This window comes from Colobus angolensis, unplaced genomic scaffold (assembly GCF_000951035.1).
Source record: "Colobus angolensis palliatus isolate OR3802 unplaced genomic scaffold, Cang.pa_1.0 Scaffold29, whole genome shotgun sequence".
Lineage (NCBI taxonomy): Eukaryota > Metazoa > Chordata > Mammalia > Primates > Cercopithecidae > Colobus > Colobus angolensis.
This window is the reverse complement of record NW_012116154.1, coordinates 2,635,335-2,651,393: the sequence shown is the minus strand read 5'-3', so window position 1 is coordinate 2,651,393 and position 16,059 is coordinate 2,635,335. Positions and strand designations below refer to the sequence as shown.

Below are 16,059 nucleotides of genomic sequence, written 5' to 3'. Positions count from 1 at the left end.
GCACCCTAGACCCTTGCCATTCCTTTCCCCAGTAACTGGGACTACAGGTAGGTGCCACCATGCCTAGCAAATTTTTTTTTTTTTTTTTTTTGAGATGGAGTTTCACTATTGTTGCCCAGGTTGAAGTGCAATGGCACGATCTAGACTCACCGCAACCTCTGCCTTCCAGGTTAAAGTGATTCTCCTGCCTCAGCATCCCAGGTGGCTGGGATTACAGGCATGTGCCACCATGCCTGGCTAATTTTGTATTTTTAGTAGAGACGGGGTTTCTCCGTGTTGGTCAGGCTGCTCTCAAACTCCCAACCTCAGGTGATCCACCTGCCTTGGCCTCCCAAAGTGCTGGGATTACAGGCATGAGCCACCTTGCCTGGCACCTGGCTAATTTTTTTTAATTTATTTTTTTTTAGAGAGGGGGTATCACTATGTTGCCCAGGCTGGTCTTGAACTCTTGGGCTCAAGTGATTCTCCCACCTCAGCCACCCACAGTGCTGGGATTACAGGTCTGAGCCACCATGCCTAGCCTGGTAATTTTTTAAAATTCACCAAATGATTGAAACTTGAAACACAAAAAGATGCCCCAGAGAAAAAACAGTTCATGGGACAGCAGAGCAGCTGGAATCTGCACTGTGTCCTTAACCACCCAGGTTAAGTGTTACAGCAAGTACCTTAGTGATGGGGGAACTTGAGGCCAAAATAGAACCCACCAATACGTTGTATAATTGCATATTTCACTGCATATAGCTAAAATTTCAGGGTGTAGGTTCCGTGATTTTCAATACATCCTTTGGTCATTTTCACTGAACTATGAGTTAGCGAACTCCTGGGGACCTGGTCAGAATGTGGATGGACATACCTTTTCCTGAGAATCCCTCAGCCCTCTAAGGAGCTGGTAGTTAAAAAATGCAAACTCGCCTCAGACTGACGTAGGTATGTGAGCCAGCTCTGCCATGCATGAACTGTATGACCTTGTGTGAGTTCCCTGTTGTCTTTTAAGTCTGTTTTCTTATTGGCAAAATAGGAATCCTAGCCCCTTCTTTAGAGATTATGGAAGAGATCAAATGAGGCTATACAAGTAAAACTGATAACGCAAGTAAAAGACTTCCTTATGGCTGGCATAAAGTGAACCCTCAGTAAATGTAAATCATCATTATTATTTTCTTCACGACCTCTAGAGTTCCTTATAACTCCAATATTTTAAGATTCCAAGAAACACTCTGATTACACAGGTACAGATGAACAAAAATCAGTGGGTACCAACATGCCTAGATTGAAAGACCCGGTTTGTGTTCAGCACCTTTTCATGCCAGCCTGGTATGTTATTTCTTTTTTTTTTCTCCTTTCCTCTCTTTTTTTTTCTTTCTTTTTTTAGATCAAGTCTTGTTCTGTCACCCAGGCTGGAGTGCAGTGGGGAGATTTAGGCTCACTGCAACCTCTGCCTCCTGCGGCAATCGATTCTCCTGCCTCAGTCTACCGAGTAGCTGGGATTACCGGAGCCTGCCACCAACCCCGACTACTTTTTGTATTTTAAGTAGAGACGGGGTTTCACCATGTTGGCCAGGTTGGTCTTGAACTCCTGACCTCATGATCTGCCCACCTTGACCTCTCAAAGTGCTGGGATTACAGGCATGAGCCACCGTGCCTGGGCCTGTAATTTTTTTTTTCCCCTTCATAGAGACGGGGTTTCACCATGGTGGCCAGGCTGGTCTTGAACTCCTGACCTCAGGTGATCCACCCACCTTGGCCTCCCAGAGTGCTGGGATTACAGGCGTGAGCCACGACACCCAGCCTCTGGTATGGCATTTCAATGCCCACTTCATTCTTTGCTTGAGGTGTCCCTTGTATTTTGCTGACCTTGCTCTTAGTTTCAAAAGGACCTCATTTATTTTGCAGACACAGAAATTTTGTCATTCTTTATGAAAGCAGTGTGGCTGTTCTCATACTGTTACTTCTTGGCAGGCAATACCTGCACCGAAACCAGTGAGCATGGCTGAAGTCAATGTCAGATATTCTATTACTGTCTGCACCTGGCACAGTAACTGCTGACACACCTGGGCAACCTGCTTTACCCAACGTGCAGCCCGGGATGAGGCCCCACCTCGGCAGAACTTTGATGCATGTCTAATGACTGACTTGAAGACCTTGTTCTTGGAAACTACAGGGCTGACATTTAAGTGTCACCCATGAAATTTGCCTCAAGGTTCAACGCTGACATTAGCTACCAATTTCGGCTTCATAACCTTGGAGTATTCTCTTTGCTTTCTAGAGCATTAAATACCATCCTACAAAGCATAAAGCCATTATTGTTCTGTTATTCTGCCAAAAGACACATACACTTTATTGATGCCCACAATTTTCTTTTTCTTCCTCTATGGTAGGTACAGACCTCTTCCGTTTAGGCAGACAGACCTCCTTTAGTAGGCAATTGTCTGCTTGTCTGCCATGTTATTGGCTGAGTCATGGCTCATATCCACCTCTCTGCCTTTGCAGTTTTTGGCGTTTTTCGGTTTTGTTGTTGTTGTTGTTGTTGTTGACAGAGTCTCGCTCTGTCGTCCAGGTTAGAGAGCAGTGGCATGATCTCGACTCACTATAACTTCCGCTTCCCAGGTTCAAGCAATTCTCCTGCCTCAGCCTCCTGAGTAGCTGGGATTACAGACACCTGCCACCACACCAGGCTAAGTTTTCGTGTTTTTAGTAGAGATGGGGGGTTTCACTATGTTGGCCAGGCTGGTCTCAAACTCCTGATCTCAAGTGATCTGTGCCCAGCCTGCGTTTTCAGTTTTGAAAATAGGTTATCTTGTTTGGCAAATAGCAGGACATCAAAGGGCACACAGGCAAAGTAACTGACCACTAGATCTATGAAACTTTTGCCCACATGAATGAACTAATTTTATTTTATATCATTTATTTATTTTTAGACACAGTCTCACTCTGTTGCCCAGGTTGGAGTACAGTGGCAAAATCATGGCTCACTGCAGCCTTGACCTTATAGGCTCAAGCAATCCTCCTACCTCAGCCTCACAAGTAGCTGGGGCTTCAGGGATGCACCACCATGCCCAGCTATTTTTTTTTTTTTTTTAAGACCATCTCTGTCTGTCTCCAAGACTGGAGTGTGACGCCTCCATCTCAGCTCACTGCAGCCTCAACTGAGCCTCAGAGTTAGGTGATCCTCCCCCCTCAGCCTCCTGAGTAGCTGGGACTACAGATGCAAGCCACCACACCTGGCTAATTTTTGTAGAGATAGGGTTTCACCATTGCCCAGGCTGGTCTCGAACTCCTGGGTTCAAGTAATCTGCCTGCCTCAGCCTCCCAAAGTGCTGGGATTCCAGGCGTGAGCCACCATACCTGGCCTAATTTTTAAATTTTTTGTAGAGACAGGATCTCACTGTGTTGCCCAGACTGATGAACTTATTTTAAAAGGGCAAATCATTAAGTTTGGAATTAGCCTTAAACTCACTGCTCTTATACTTTACCAAAAACCATTTTTCCAAATATCTGTTTGGGTCCAGAAAGCAGATCCCAATACCATCTTAGCTTTTACAGGAAGGCTTTGTGAAGTTACCGGTTGTCTGTATCCACAATGGGCTAAGTGTAAATTCGGCCCAATTACTCTGACAAGTCTTTTTTTTTCTTCTGTTTTTTTCAGATGGGGTGTCACTGTTTTGCCCAGACTGGAGTACAATGGCACAATCATAAATCATAGCTCACTGCAGCCTCGAACTCCTGGACTCAAGTTGTTCTCACGCCTCAGCCTCCCAAGTAGCTAGGACTACAGGCGTGGGCCACCATGCCCAGCTACATCAAGTCTTGGAAAGTTCTTCAGTGTGCATCATAGTGGTAATTACACATTTATGTTTATAAACTGCAAAGAACTTCAGGGTTACTTTTGCATAAGTTTTCAATACCAGCAGGCTCCATACCTAAATTAACACTGATGTTGAATTTGATCAGCGATCAGGCAGAAGAAAAGAAAAAGGAGAGGTCCAGACAAGAGGGTAGTGAATATACTCCCTGGCAAATCTGGATACAGACGAGAAAAGGGATCCAGTAACTTCTACTGCATTTTCAAATATACCATTACATATGTGAGGTATGATGCTCCTTGATCTAATTAATTCACTCTTGTTTTATTGTCATTGTTTCTTTTTTTTTGAGACAGAGTCTGACCCTATCGCCAGACTGGAGTGCAGTGGCACAATCTCAGTTCACTGCAACCTCCGCCTCCTGGGTTCAAGCGATTCTTCTGTCCCAGCCTCCCAAGTAGCTGGGACTAGAGGCACGTGCCACCACAGCCAGCTAATTTTTGTATTTTTAGTAGAAATGGGGTTTCACTACATTGGCCAGGATGTTCTCGATCTCTTGACCTCGTGATCTGCCTGCCTTGGCTTCCCAAAGTGCTGGGATTACAGGCGTAAGCCATGGTGCCCAGCCTTTTTTTTTTGGTTTTGGTTTTTGTTTTTGTTTTGAGACGGAGTCTTGCTCTGTCATCCAGGCTGGAGTGCAGTGGCACAGTCTTGGTTCACTGCAACCTCTGCCTCCTGGGTTCAAGAGATTCTGCTGCCTCAGCCAAAGTAGCTGAGATTACAGGGGTGCACCACAACGCCCAGCTAATTTTTTTGTATTTTTAAAAGAGACAGGGTTTCACCATGTCGGCCAGGGTGATTTCAAACTCCTGACCTCAAAAGATCTGCCTGCCTTGGCCTCCCAAGGTGCTGAGATTACAGGTGTGAGCCACTGTGCCCAGCCATGTTTCTTATTAACTAAATGTTTAAATGCTCATTCTTAAACTGTGCTGGGGCCAGGATAGTGTCTGATTTATCTTTGTATCCCTCACACACTTGTCCCAGTATCGTTTATATGATGGTCCTATGTAGGTTTAATTTAAATCAAATTAAATTATAGGCCACTTTCCCCTTCTTTGTAGTAAAAAGTTACATTGTACAAAATAAACAGTACCACATAACTTGTAATGGAAAAAGAAATCTCTTCCATTTTCAAGTGAAGAAGCAGAAAACTCATTTTTAGAAGCTGCCCTTAGGGATTGCCTTGAGCAGCCTGGGGTCATTTTGTGACAGTTCCCTACCAGTGGTTGGCCAAGGAAAAGACAATGTGTTTTAACTCAGTTGTTTGACCTTTGGGTGTATTTGCTCTTTAGTAAGCATCCCTCATATGGACCACATGAGTTTTACCTGAAGTCTTAATTGGGTTAGAGTCTGCCTTCTTGAAACAAAATGATGAGGAGGCCATTTTCCAAAAGGTACATCTTCTAGGCCAGGCACGGTGGCTTGCGCCTGTAATCCCAGCACTTTGGGAAGCCGAGGCAGGTGGATCACCTGAGATCAGGAGATCAAGACCAGCCTGGCCAACATGGTGAAACATGTCTCTACTAAAAATACAAAAATTAACCAGGCATGGTGGCCATTGCCTATTAATCCCAGCTACTCGGGAGGCTGAGGCAGGAGAACCACTTGAACTTGAGAGGCAGAGGTTACAGTCAACCAAGATTGTGCCACTGCACGCCAGCCTGGGCGACAGAGCGAGACTCCATCTCAAAAAAAAAAAGATATATCTTCTAGTGATTATTAGGTTATTAGGACAGGGATTTTAGGAAAATCTGTTTCTAAGAGATCTGTGGTTTCACTAAATGAGCTACAATTCCAAAATATGAAGAGCCATTTACCAAAGAAACAATTTCAGCAGGCCACGTTTTCCTCCTTTTCAAATGCAACTTGCACTTTCAACTTGTAGGTTAAATAATATCTACCTCTTAATTTATTAACTTCCTTGGAATGAAAATCTAGGCTATGATTAGTAGGAAAGGGTAAGGACTCCAAATGTTTTACTATTTTTATTTTACTTAAAGTTCCCATCAGGAGCCCTGTGGTATTTCCTCCCCTAACCTTTCCTATCATCTAACTTCAGTTGCCATGTTGATCAAGGAAAATATGCTTGCTGTGGCTTGAGAAAAATCAAGGCCCCAATCTAAACACTTCACATTGTATGTCTCAAAACATCACTATGTACCTTGTGAATATGTACAATTATTACTTGTCAATGAAATAAATAAAATTAAAAAAAGAAATTAACCAAAAGAATATAAGAAGGATGTTGAAATTCTTTGTTAAAAACAAACAGGCTGGGCACGGTGGCTCACCCCTGTAATCCCAGCACTTTGGGAGGCTGAGGTGGGAGGATCACCTGAGGTCAGGAGTTTAAGACCAGCCTGACCAACATGGAGAAACCCCATCTCTACTAAAAATACAAAATTAGCCGAGCATGGTGGTGCATGCCTGTAATCCCAGCTACTCAAGAGGCTGAGGCAGGAGAATTGCTTGAACCCAGGAGGCAGTGGTTGCAGTGAGTCAAGATCGCGCCATTGCACTCCAGCCTGGGTAACGGGAGTGAAACCCTGTCTCAAAAAAATAATAATAATAATATAATAATAATAATAAATGGGGAAGAATGGGGGAAGAAATCCCTACTAATATTTTTTTCCTTATTTGTTATAGAACTATATAGTTTTTTTTTTCCTTAAGTTGGGTTTTTAAATTTATATATTTTATTTATTTATTTGGTTTTTTAAATCAGCTAACTTTAGGATTCATTATTTATATTTTGCCAGGAATTTTTCCATATAACCTAAATGTCAAACTTATTGATATAAATCATATATAATATCCTCATTCTATTCTTTGTATTGTGAAATAAGCTCTTTATAAGGTCATAAAACAAATAAACAACTCAAAGAAAGTCAGGTAATGACCTGGACTTTTTTTGAATCAAGCCAGGCACAGTGGTCATACCTGCAATCCCAGCACTATGGGAGGCTAAGGCAAGCATATCTCTTGAGCCCAGGAGTTCAAGACCAGCCTGGGAAACATAGCAAGACCTCGTCTCTATAAAAAATTAAAAATTAGCTGGGCCCAGCTACTCAGGAGGCTGAGACAGGAGAACTGCTTGAGCCCAGGAGTTCAAGGCTGCAGTGAGCCCTGATTGCACCACTGCATTCCAGCCTAAGCTGACAGAGCAAGACTGTCTCAAAAAAAAAAAAAAAAAAAAAAGCATCAAATTTACTCATAACTAAGAAACCAGCAAGCTTGAGAAGGCCAATTCCATGGAATTAGGGCTCCTTGTGTGTATACATGAACATGTGTAAATTTCTGCATCTGTCAATTCAGTAACTGGCCAAAGTGCCCCAGCTCAGCAGTTCTCGATAGAAAATGTCAACACAGGTTGGGTGCGGTGGCTCAAGCCTGTAATCCCACCACTTTGGGAGGCCGAGGTGAGTGAATTCCCTGAGGTCAGGAGTTCGAGACCAGCCTGGCCAACATGGTGAAAACCCCATGTTCACTAAAAATACAAAAAATTAGCCAGTGTGGTGGCGCATGCCTATAATCCCAGCTACTGGGGAGGCCGAGGCACGAGAATTGCTTGAACCCCGGAGGCGGAGGTTGCAATGAGCCGAGATGGTGCCACTGCACTCCAACCTGGGCAACGAGAGTGAAACTCCGTCTCAAAAAAAAAAAGAAAAAAGAAAAGAAAAAGAAAATGTCAACACAGAGCACTAAGGTTTGAAACCTAAGAATCTCACACTGGCCTCAAAGCACAAGTAGAGTCAAGTAGCTGGTCCAAGTAGCTGCCTCTGTTCATTCTATTTAAAGCATATTTTTTTTTTTTTTTTGAGACGGAGTCTCGCTCTATCACCCAGGGTGGAGTGCAGTGACGTACTTTTGGCTCACTGCAACCTCCACCTCCTGGGTTCAAGCAGTTCTCCTGCCTCAGGCTCCTGAGTAGCTGGGATTACAGGTGTGCACCACCACTCCCAGTTAATTTTTGTATTTTTAGGAAAGACGGGGTTCACTATGTTGGTCAGGCTGGTCTCGAACTCCTGACCTCGTGATCCACCCGCCTCGGCCTCCCAAAGTGCTGAGATTACAGGCATGAGCCACCGTGCCCGGCCTAAAGCATTATTTTTTAAATCCTGCCTTTGGTGGGAGAATCATACACATACATTGACTATGTCGATGATCACCTTTCCCTGATGCCATCAAGGATGCAGAGAAAAAGAAATGTGGACACATTGTCTGTGAAAACCACCTCTTACTAGAAGCTGATTACCTTCCTGGGGGAGGCAGGTGAGGGAAATTGAGAACACAGATTTGGGGAAAATTCAAAGGATTAGCAGGGGAGCAAGACTTGGGCTCTAACTCTAGGACAGAGTGCTGATAGACAAGGTAAGATTTCTGTCTGAACCACAAAAACAACAAAATCTGATCATCAGTCTGAAATTCATCTCTTTAAGAGGTTTTAAAGATTCTTCCAGAAATTTGACTAAGTTTTCATTTTACAACAAACACCTGTTCATGTGAAGCCACTCTCCCTCCCTTTCCCCCCATAGCTCATGCTATTCCTTGACCCCTCTCAACACTCTCTCCACAATGGGACCCTGCACAGGCTGTTTGGTGTAGCCACTGCCGCCTGTCCCCACACCCCTCTGCCTATCCTCCAGGTCTCAGAATGCCATTTAATCTCCAAGAAACCTTCCCGATAGTCACCTCCTGACTCAGATTATGTGAGGTCCTCGTTTTTATTTATTTATTTTTTCGAGACAGGGTCTTGTTCCGTTGCCCCGGCTAGAGTGCAGTGACGCAATCTTGGCTCACTGTAGCCTCAACCTCCCAGGCCTAAGCAATTCTCTCACTGCAGCCTCCCAAGTAGCTGGGACTATGGGTGCGTGCCAACACCCCCAGCTAATTTGTTTATTTTCCAGTAGAGAATGGGATGACAATGTTTAAAATTTTTGTAGAGACAGGTCTCATTATGTTGCCCAGGTTGGTCTTGAACTCCTGGGCTCAAGTGATCCTCTCACGCTGGCCTCCCTATGTGCTAGGATTGCAGGCATGAGCCATTCTGGCTAGCCTAGGTTTTCTTGTTTTATATCTTAAGTCCTTACAATTCTTCATCAGCCCACTCATTACTCCGTTAATGTATTATTTAATATCTTCTGTGACTACTAAAGTAACCCTGTGGGGACAGCAATCCTTTCTGTCCTAATTACTTCTTAATTATGCTGCATCTAGCACAGAGCCTAGCACAGAGTCTAACACAGAGTCTGGCACAGAGTCTGGCACAGGGCAGGTGCTCAAAAAATGTTTGTTACTGGATTTACTTGTATCCCTACAGATCATATACTATCACCTATAGGGTCTCATAACATGGAGGTTTTGCAAATGTTAAAGTCTGTCTCAATCAGGCAAATGTGGCTTAGGGAATCATGCCCATTCTGTGGCATTAACTCTCAAGATGCTATTTTTCTGCACATTTAACATGAATATAGATTTGGCCTCTGCTTTCACAGATAAATGAACGAGTCATTCTGGGACATAGCATGGGGCATTTTCATTGCAAACTCCTACCCGCTGATTGCAGGAGAGGAATCTTGAATAAGTGTCTGATTCTAGGATCTTATGTCTGGAAGACTGCTCCATTATCTCACATGGGCTGTTCTGAGTGCCAGCACCCACTATTTACAAGGTCTTTGGGGTGCTCATCTCAAGACCATCATATGAAGTCACCAAAAAAAAAAAGTTTTCTTTCAGTATTAGAAAACTAAATTCTGGCTGGGTGCGGTGGCTCATGCCTGTAATCCCAGCACTTTGGGAGGTTGAGGTAGGCAGATCACTTGAGGTCAGGAGTTTGAGACCAGACTGGCCAACATGGTGAAACCCCGTCTCAACTAAAAATACAATAATTAGCCAGGTGTGGTGGTGCGTGCCTGTAGTCAGTCCCAGCTACTCGGGAGGCTGAGGCAGGAGAATCACATGAACCCGGGAGGCAGAGGTTGCAGTGAGCTGAGATCGTGCCACTGCACTCCAGCCTGGGTGATAATGTGACTTCGTTTCAAAAACAAAAACAAAAAAACAAACCTAAATTCTTTCCTTGGTAAGCACAGACTTCTTTCTAATCAGCTACTCATCAGACTATGCATTTCTTACCCTTAAAAACTAAACCCTTTAAAAAGAAAAAAGAAAAAAATTTGTATTGTGTGAAAACTAGGAGGTAGGGAATACGTAATGCTAGTCATCTGGGGATTATCAGAGAAATGCTGTATTTCACCAGACCTGTTTGCATAAGGTGCGCTGAATTTCAGACATGTTAAATTGTGTGTGTGAAGGGCAGGGGGACACATTCTACAGCTGATGATATGCAGTAGCGCTACAGGAAGAACCCACTGCCAGATATTTTCATAAAATCAGTATTAAAAGCATTTCAGTGAAATCATTCAAATATACCTCTGTCATTCTTTTTGACAGTGGGAGTCCTCTAAGGACATTTGTACTTAACAAACATACAGGGCACTGTGGCCTAGTAAATTAAACAAACACAACAAGAATATGTTTGTAAAAAGAAAAACAAAGTGGGGAGGCAAGTGTTAGCATTTTGATGTTGCTATGTGATGTTCACCCACTTTTCTCTGCCCCTGGGTTATGTGCATTTGAGTCATGGTGAAGATGATGCCAACTTACCAAACCTCCTCAGTGAGCCAAGGATTGCTGATCTCTGCTGGGTGACCTGACGCAGAGTCTTCTTCCAAGGCCTCCGTTACCTGAGCTGTGAAATGAAAAAGATAACACTACTGACCCAAAGACCAGTATTGAGAAGTCCAAAGTTAGTGATCACTAAATGGAACTGGGGGAGGGGGTGAGAAGAAGGAACATGGTGTTTTGCTATTATCACAGGCCATTGTGTGTGCCTGGAACTGCAAGGGAAGCTACATAACCAGGCAATATGGGAAATCTCCCCTGGCCCACATATACATGGAGAAAATAGGTCACATCATTTTGCCAGCTCTGCAAGACTATTCCGTTTCATATTAATTAAAGGACACTCAAGGAAATAAAATCTTACTATGACAAAGAGAGAAAGGAGAGCCTCATGCCTGTAATCCCAGCACTTTGGGAGGCCGAGGCAGGAGCATCACTTTAAGCCCAGGAGTTTGAGACCAGCCTGGGCAATAGAGTGAGATCCCATCTCTACAAAAAAATTTAAAATTAGCTGGGTGCCCATGGTCCCAGCTTGTTGGGGGAAGCTGAGGCTGCAGTGAGCTATGATCGTGCCACTGCACTCCAGCCTGGGAAACAGAGTGAGATACTGTCTTTTTTTTTGAGATGGAGTTTCGCTCTGTCACTCAGGCTGGAGTGCAGTGGCATGATCTCAGCTCACTGCAACCCCTGTCTCCCGGGTTCAAGTGATTCTCCTGCCTCAGCCTTCCAAGTAGCTGGGACTACAGGGGCGCCCCACCATGCCCAGCTAACATTTTGTACTTTTAGTAGAGACGGGGTTTCACCATGTTGGTCAGGCTGGTCTCAAACTCCTGACCTCGAGATCCACCCGCCTTGGCCTCCCAAAGTGCTGGGATTATAGGCGTGAGCCACTGCGCCCGGCCTGAGATCCTGTCTTTAAAAGAGAGAAAGAGAGGCCAGGTGCAGTGGCTCATGCCTGTAATCCCAGCACTTTGGGAGGTTGAGGTTGGTGGATCACTTGAGGTCAGGAGTTCAAGACCAGCCTGACCAATATGGTGAAACCCCGTCTCTACTAAAAATACAAAAATTAACCAGGCGTGGTGGTGGGCACCTGTAGTCCCAGCTACTCAGAAGGCTGAGACAGGAGAATCACTTAAACTCGGGAGGCGGAGGTTGCAGTGAGCCAAGATCACGCCATTGCACTCCAGCCTGGGCAACAAGAGCAAGGCTCCTTCTCAAAAAAAAAAAAAAAAAAAAAGGAGAAAGAGAGAGAGGGAGAGAAGAGGAAGTGTATAAAGAGTGGACTAACAGGGAGGGGAAGCTCACAGGTTTGACCAGGTGCTCAAAACTCCACTCTACTGATTGCTAGCTGGTTGATCTTGGGCATTTTACTCAACCTCTCTGAACCTCTGAGTTTTTCTCATCTAATATGGGCCTAATCGTACCCATTTGTTAGAGACATTGTGACAACAGATATGAAGCCTTTGGGGCCTGGCACACAGAGAAAATGTTCAGTGAAGGGCGGCTATGATTATTATGTTCATTGAAAATTCTTTCTGCAGAGGCACATTAAATTGCGGTCTTTTAGGGTTAATTGCCAAACACTCAAAATCATTTAAATCACTGTGAATTGTGTCAGTTTTAAATGTTCCTTCACCTTGGAAGCCCTCTACAGCTGGTTTTTCTGCCTATACACAAATAATATTCTCTAACAGTTCAGTTTCATATTTGTAAGTAAATACTGTTTTGTTTGTTTGTTTTGTTTTTGTTTTTAGATGGAGTTTCCCTCTTGTCACCCAGGCTGGAATGCAGTGGCATAATCTCAGCTCACTACAACCTCCGCCTCCCAGGTTCAAGCGATTTTCCCACCTTGGCCTCCCAAGTAGCTGGGATTACAGGCACGCACCACCACTCTGGGCTAATTTTGTATTTGTAGTAGAGATGGGGTTTCACCATGTTGGTTAGGCTGGTCTCGAACTCCTGACCTCATGTGATCCACCTGCCTCAGCCTCCCAAAGTGCTGGGATTACAGGTTTGAGCCACTGTGCCTGGCAAGTAAATACTTTTGATTAGCTACATTCAGTGCAGAAGATTTTATTATACTACTGTTCCACCAAGAATAAATAAAGCTGTGACAAATGTCTCATTCCTGCGATCCCCTCCAAGAAAGGCTACAACGTACCTCTTGGATAAGAAAATAATGGGCTATGCTAACTCCTGCAGTCCAGCTCAGTAATCATTGGTTCCAAAGTTCTTCCCAACGCAATGGCCAAATTAACTAAGGTTGAGCTTCTGATTAACATACAGTACTGGAAGGAACTTTGACCCACAGAAACCTGGCATTTGACTTGCTTCTCTGAGTTCAACCTGTGTCACGAGTGCCTGTTTCAAGGGTAATAAAGGACCTGGCTGTTTGCTTACAGCAAATGGAGGTGGTGCCGTGTCATTATACAGCTTTTACCTCTCCTGACCACCTAACCCTTGGCAAGGAAAGTTTGCAGCCCACACACCAGTGTTTGGAGTGATAGAATGAAAAAGGGTATGAATTTCCAAAATGAAAAGCACCTAAGTTCTACCTGGCATTCTGGCTAAATGTTAGCTGCTTAAGAAACATGAATATGGTACCAAGATCAAAGTGACCAGAGTGGAGATCAGGTGTTTGAGCAGGTGCGCATTATAACCATCCAGATTCTGCCTCAGTGAACGAACTGCTCTCTCTGCTGGGTTCCCTTTTAGTGACATGTTATAAAACAGGAATCAGATGCAAGGAACAGACCACAGTACCTGAGAGTTCATGCCCCTTCCTGTTCTAAGATATATAGTGCCCCTCCCTGCCCTGCCAAATTCATAAATTCGAGTTCTAACCCCTAGTATCTCACAATGTGACTACATTTGGAGACAGGGTCTTTAAATGGGTAATTAAGATTAAGTGAGGTCATGCGGATGGGCCCTAATGCAATATGACCAATGTCCTTATAAGAAGAGGAAATTCGGCCGGGTGCGGTGGCTCACCCTTGTAATCCCAGCACTTTGGGAGGCCGAGGCAGGTGGATCACACGGTCAAGAGATCGAGACCATCTGGACAACATGGTGAAATCCTGTCTCTACTAAAAATACAAAAATTAGCCGGGCGTGGTGGTGTGCACCTGTAATCCCAGCTACTAGGGAGGTTGAGGCAGAAGAATTGCTTGAACCCAGGAGGTGGAGGTTGCAGTGAGCTGAGATCGTGCCACTGCACTCCAGCCTGGGCAACAGAGTGAGACTCTGTCTCAAAAACAAAAAAAAAAAAAAAAGAAGGAGAGGAAATTCAGACACAGACAACACAGACCGAGGGACGACCACATAAGGGCACAATGAGGGCAGCCATCTGCAAGCCAGGCAGAAAAGCCTCCAGGTAAACCAACCCTGCTGTCACCTAGATATTGGACTTCCAGCCTCCACAACCATGAGAAAATAAATGTCTGCTATTGAAGCCACTTGGTCCGCGGTATTTTGTTATGGTAGCCTCAACAAAGAAATACACTGCCCCTCCCCACATCTCCCAACCTCATCTCCCGGGACCAGATGAGTCACAGATGAGTAAGGACGTCAAGGGCATGATAATCAGAGTGGATTAACTGTGCAATTAATCAGTGGTAAACAGGAGAGCACATGCTCTATCCACAGGTATCAAATTCAAAAAACTTAAAATACTATGAGGCCATACAAAAGACGGCCATGGCTTGATGATGCCCTTCAGGTTGCAATTCCTGGGCTAAACGATTACAGTATGATATTTAAAAACACCCACTATTAATGCTTTCAACAAATATGAAATGAATACCTCCTACAGGCCAGGCCCTATGCCAGGCAATGGCAACAGCAGTGGTGAATACGAATATGTTCTATGCCTTTGTGGTATTGTAGTCTGAATAGTGAGTCCAGGTGCTGAACTAAGTGAGAAATGTCAAGTCGAGAAGACAAAGTCACTGCCCTCCAGGAGGGTACAGATTAGTGGGGCACAGAGTTGGGACAAGACATTATAAAACAACGTGACACCAGCTCTAATCTACAAGGGGCCCTGGAAGCTGGGAAGAAGATGATCCCACGTCTGTGTGGGCTAATCAGGGAAGATGTGAGCCAAGTCCTCAAGGATGAATAACAGTTTACTCGGCAGACACGTCTGAAAGACAAGAGGGCATTTTCCAGACAGAACAGTCAGTTCCTGGTGCAGGGACATGAGAATGTACAGGATCTCTGGAGATCGACAATGAGCTGAGCACAGCCAGGGTGAAGGCAGGCAGGGGAGAGCAACAGGATGTGCCGCTGCCAAGGCAAGGAACCAGGAGCCCACATTTGATTGCTGAGGGAGCCATCAGAGAATTTTAATCAGGAAGGTGACATCACCAGAACTGCATGTTAGAAGGTCACAATGCAGAGAAGGGCTAAAGACAGGGTGACCTGTCAGGAGACAATGAAGGCAGGAAACAGGGAAACAGACATAGGGAGGCTTGCCGGTCAAGGTCAGTCGTTATGGCGTTCAGCTGCAGCCATGGGTGACACTGCCCAAGGGCATTATGTACAGGGAAAGAGAAGCCCTGGCTTTTAAATCTGAGTACATATTACTTTTTTTTTTTTTTTGAGACAGCGTTTTGCTCTTGCCACCCAGGCTGTAGTGCAATGGCATTATCTCGGCTCACTGCAACCTCTGCCTCCTGGATTCAAGGGATTCTCCTGCCTCAGCTTCCCCAGTAGCTGGGAATACAGGCACATGACACCATGCTGGCTAATTATTGTATTTTAGTCAAGACAGGGTTTCACCATGCTGGCCATACTGGTCTTAAACTCCTGAGCCCAAGTGATCTGCCCAACTCGACCTCCCAAAGTGCTGGGATTACAGGCATGAGCCGTTTCGCCCGACCTGGGTACATATTATTTTGATCAACGAGAAAATTAGTTTCTTAAGAAACTTTTAATTTCACTTATTCTCATCAGGAAACTAACCTCACTCATTCTTTTTTATCAATCAAAAGCCACACGTGACTGTATCTCAGTTTCTTTCTTTATTTTTTTTTGAGACAGAGCCTCACTCTGTCTCAAAGACTAGAGTGCAGTGGCGCAGTCTGCAACCTCTGCCCCCTGGGTTCAAGTGATTCTCATGCCTCAGCCTCCTGAATAGCTGGGATTACAGGCACATACAACCATGCCCAGCTAATTTTTGTATTTTTAGTAGAGACGGGGTTTCGCCATGTTGGCCAGGCTGGCCTCAAACTCCTGACCTTGTGATCCACCCACCTCAGCCTCCCAAAGTGCTGGGATTACAGGCGTGAGCCGCCACGCCCGGCCAGTACCTCAGTTTCCCGCTTATTTTCCTCAGTCTGTAAGTAAGGATAATAATAGCACTTCCCTTATAGGGAGGATTCCTTAAGTTAAATAATACAAGTACGTAGGTGCAACAATTTTTTTTTTTTTTTTTGAGATGAAGTCTCGCTCTGTGGCCCAGGCTGGAGTACAATGGCATGATCTCGGCTCACTGCAACTTACGCCTCCCAGGTTCAAG

General features: G+C 44.7%; 1 protein-coding gene across 3 annotated transcripts in view; it reads right to left on the bottom strand.

Annotated features, from left to right (window-relative positions):
* The window catches only part of RBM47 (RNA binding motif protein 47), a 237,915-nt gene that overhangs the window by 128,306 nt on the left and 93,550 nt on the right, over positions 1 to 16,059 (bottom strand). For 2 of the 3 annotated variants that reach the window (XM_011949067.1, XM_011949068.1), the window contains exon 2: positions 10,524 to 10,608. The gene's annotated coding sequence lies outside the window, so the exon portion shown is untranslated. The remainder of the gene's footprint in view (positions 1 to 10,523; positions 10,609 to 16,059) is intronic. The other variant, XM_011949069.1, reaches the window with a different exon arrangement.